This window comes from Eucalyptus grandis, chromosome 5, assembly GCF_016545825.1.
Source record: "Eucalyptus grandis isolate ANBG69807.140 chromosome 5, ASM1654582v1, whole genome shotgun sequence".
Classification (NCBI taxonomy): Eukaryota; Viridiplantae; Streptophyta; class Magnoliopsida; order Myrtales; family Myrtaceae; genus Eucalyptus; species Eucalyptus grandis.
In genome coordinates, this window is record NC_052616.1 from 49,870,801 (window position 1) to 49,875,509 (window position 4,709).

Sequence of the window (4,709 nt, forward strand, 5' to 3'; positions counted from 1 at the left end):
TTGTTGGTATGTTTCTTCATATTCTAGGGCATGGTATAGGTTATAGATTAGCACAAAAGCATTTTCAATGCTTCGGGGAAATCATAAGTAGGCACTTCAACTTAGTTTTAGATAAAGTATGTGATATGGGAAAAAAATTGATCCAACCAACTGATCCACAATATAGAAAAGTTCCAGAGAAGATCAAGAAAGATCGGCAATTTTATCCATATTTTAAGGATTGCATTGGAGCTATTGACGGCACACATATTCCAACGGTTGTACCTAAGTATGATCAAATTCGTTTTATTGGTCGAAAATGAACAACAACTCAAAACGTGTTAGCCATATGTAATTTTAATATGGAATTTGTCTATATTTGGGCTGGTTGGGAGGGACAAGCTCATGATACCCGTATCTTTTATGAAGCTATTGGAAGACGTGACACAAATTTTCCCCATCCTCTTCCAAGTATGCTAGTCAATGGTTTAGATACATTCATATATCTAATTGGCATATATTGACTAAATTTACAATATATTATATATATATTGTAAATTTAGTCAATATTACCTAGTAGATGCTGGATATCCAAATCCTACTGGTTATTTGGGGCCATATAAAGAAGTTAGATATTATTTGCCAGAGTTTCAAGAAGGTCCTTCACCTACAGGATATCAAGAAGTGTTCAACCGTGCATATTCCTCACTACGCTCGACAATTGAGCGGGCCTTTGGTGTATTAAAACAGAAGTTGAGGTTTTTAACTCATATGCCAAGTTATCCATATGAAAAGCAAGTGCAAATTGTGGTAGCGGCAATGACTTTGCACAATTATATCCGGAGAAATAATGTGACTGATACGGATTTTGAACAAGCAAAATTGGATCCCGATTATGGATATTCAATTGACCATGATGATGTAAATGAAGGGGTGGGTGCTTCAAATTCATATGCATCTCCGGACATGGCACTTTTACGTGATGAAATAGCCATAAGTTTACAAAGTCGTTGAAGTTTGTAATACTAAGTATAACGTATTTCTTTTTTCTGGATATATATATGACCATGTTTACTATCATGAAATGACTCTTTCTAGTCAAATTTGTATGAGATGAACTTGATTTTATTTCTCTTAATTAGGACCTCCCTTTTTATATGTGGTGCTTACTAAAAAAAATTAGCATCTACAATCGATCGCTTCACCATCCACTGAATAAGTTCAATTTGCTTTATATCATTTTAATCTTTTGACAATCGATAGCCCAACTTTTTATCAATACACTAGAATGATCTAATTAACAAAGATGATTAATACTACAATAATTTAAAAAAATATTCAAAGTTAAAAACAAACCTAAAAGAACCTTAGGCTAAAAGTTAAGCTTTGCATTTAATCTAAAATCAAATTCTTTTAATATAATTTTTAATAAATTTACTAATATGTATATTTTATATTACTCTCAACATGAAAATGTAAAATGTTATATACCCATTGTTTCTTTTTTGCAATTTAAAAAAAAACTAAAACTAAAACACTTAATTTTAAATAGTTGGCTTTTCAAATGCAAGTTTACCAAATAGTTTTGCATTTCCCTAAAGCACTTTTCAGTTTTAGTTTACCAAACAGTCTAACATTTCATAAAACCTTTTCTGTCAAAGGTATTTGCATTCTCCCAAGTGCATTTCCCCAAAGCTGAACCAAACGGGCCCTAAATAGAGGTACACAACCCTATTCCAGATTTAGAAAAACAACTCACCAATGCTAGAACCACGCACTTCTTGTGTCGGCGGCATGACCGACGAAATCACAAGGCTCACAACTTGAACGGCGACGGTTCGTTGAAGTTGAGCTCAAAGCCAAGGGTGCTCGGCTTGAGCGGATGGAGTGCAACGATGAGGATGATGGTGAGCCGAGTGGATGATGAAGCTATAGAAAATGAAAGAAAATAAATGGAGGTGAAAGAAGGATGGGGGTGCTACGGTAGAAATGGAGAATGCGTGAGGGGGAGAAAAAGAAAGAAGAGGGGAGGTGATGTCATTGAGAGCAAAAAAGGGGGAAGAGGAGAGAGAAAGAATAAAGTAATGGAGGGGAAGTTGCGGGGTAATTGCAGTAGAAGGGTTGGCGTAGGTGAGGGGGTGGAAAAGTGGGAGAGAGAGGGAGAAAAAGAAGAAAGAGAGAAGAAAAGATAGCAGAAGAAGTTACCGTAAGTGAGGGGGTGGCGATTGCGTGCGAAGGAGGGGGATGCGTGAAGGAGAAGCAAAAGAGGAGAGAGAGAGAGAGAAGAAAAAGAATAATAGTAATATCGTTATCATTTTTCTTTTTCTTTCAATCTCTGATTTTTCATCCGATAATTTCTTTTTCCGAAATTTTGGGATGTCACACCTAGACTACCAAACAGATAAAAACCAATCCATGGAATTTTTTTTTTTATGATCAATTTTTCAATGAAACAAATGCACTCTTATCATATTATTGTAACATTTAATGTATTAAACTCGCAATACCTTCTTAATTGATTTTTTGGGAAAAGTGTCAATTTAATCTTTAACTTTTTAATTATATCAATTTAGTTATAAAACCTTTTAATCTAATATCAATTCAATTATTCTAGCTAATTTTGGCTAAATATTGTTAACGTGGATAATTTTTAAAAATATATATTTTAATTTTTTTTGAATATTTCTATGATTTTTGTCTTTTCTTTCCTTCTTTTTCTTCCTTTCTTTTTCCTTCTTCACCTAAGCGAGAGTCATCGTTGCCTGCTAGAGGCAAGGCTTGATCGGGCGAGGGCCAAGTCAGGATCCCTCACCCAAGCCATGGCAACCTTGTCGGGTGTCACCTTTGCTTAGGTGACGCTTGGCAAGGGCTGACCTTACCAGATCTAGCAAAAGAAGCCCTTGGCTGGTTGAGCGTCACCTTTGGTGAGTGATGGTAACCCTTGCCCAAGTGAGGCCAACTCACCCGGCTATGGCCAATGGCCAATCAACAACAAAAGGAAGAAGAAAGGAAGAAAAAAAAAAAAAAGATATTATTAAAAATTATTAATGTCAACAATATCCCGTTAAAATTAGTTAAATTGACACTAAATCAAAAATTTTATAAATAAATTGACACAATTGAAAAGTTTAAAACTAAATTGGCATATACGTAATAAGTTTATGACTTTTCTAACACTTTTCCCTTGATTCTTTTTTTTTTTTTTTTGTATTATTACTACACTTTTATGTCTAATGTGCATACCAAATCACAATTGTTTTGGGGCGTTTTAAATTTACAATGTAAAGATTTCTATGAAATGGTTTTTCAAACTTTCCTGTATTTAGTTTGTTGAGAGTACGGTGAAAAGAAACGCTTTCATGTTTTGGATTGCCAAAAAAATTCACTATTGGTATTCCCTCCTGTTTGTTTATTTGCCGTGGTATACTCTTCAATTTCTTTTTTGAATGGAGAATCATTCTCATGTGAAGTTTTATGAGAATTGAAAGATTAAGTTTGCAAATGATTACATTTATCTTGTTTTGGCATCTTTTTTAGGTTGTTTTATTTCAATAAAAAAAGGTAATATTCGTAACCAAAATATTAGTAATATAATCTTTGTATCCTATATTAAGAACAAAATATAATTATCATAAAAATGATAATTTTTTAAAATAAGATCTAAACACCAAAAGTCAATTCAAGCGAAAGTTTCTCTAGCCGGTGTCGTGGTCCAATCAACATCCCTCTGTTAAGAAGGCTATTTCTATGGTCGCTCAATAGTACACATCAATTGACTCGAGAACAGTGTCAAGAAGAAACACACCCTAATATATTAGCTAGTGAACATTGATCTATGTTACTGACCAAAAAGAAAAAAACATTGATCTATGTTCATCAGCTAATATATAAGTGGATCTACTCATGTATCAAATCAACTATGAGGGTAGCAACGCACTAGGTCAAGGCTCGGGTTGGAAGCGGAGCGTGCAAAGGGCTTTGTAGGCTAAGCCTAGAGTGATTTTTCGGCACGCCCAAATAGATAGAGACTAAATTTTATGGGCTCAATCACTGGCCTAGACCTAAATCACAAATTATTTGGGTGAATCAGTTCGGTGGGGCTATTTCAGGTCAAAGCCCAACTTTTCCAAGAATGAAGTTTTTTTTATTTATTGTCAAATTTGAAAACTTCGACAAGCAACTGACTAATTAATGTGAAGTTATTTATAACTATATAAATGTCACCTAAAGAAATGAAATCTACGCACCTAAATTTCGATGGGACATAATCTTAGATTAGGGTAGAGTTAATTGTCCCACAAGCACAATCAAAATAAGACACTGTCAGAACTTGTTTAAGGTTCAATAATCAAATATAATTCATCTACTTAAATGGCTTAGTGAACTCATCTCAAAGTTCGGTTTGATATAAATTCAAAGTAATTAAAAGTATATGGGCAATATTTTACATTGAACATACAATTAATAATGATAGTACTAATAAAAGGCCATTGCTTTTGGTTGGAAGAAGTATTCAGAGTTAATGTACAATCACTTGAAAGTGATGTAGACCAGAAAAGACGCTAAAGATTTGGCCTTTCCTCAGCACGGCTCAGTTTTCCTATGGAACCTTCACCCGTGTTCTCTCGCCAACCCAAATCACACGGCCTTAAGTCATTTGATTGCACCAAACTTGGACTTCATACGATGTCTTGGATAACACGTAAGGAATTCAAATTTGTGGATTGAAA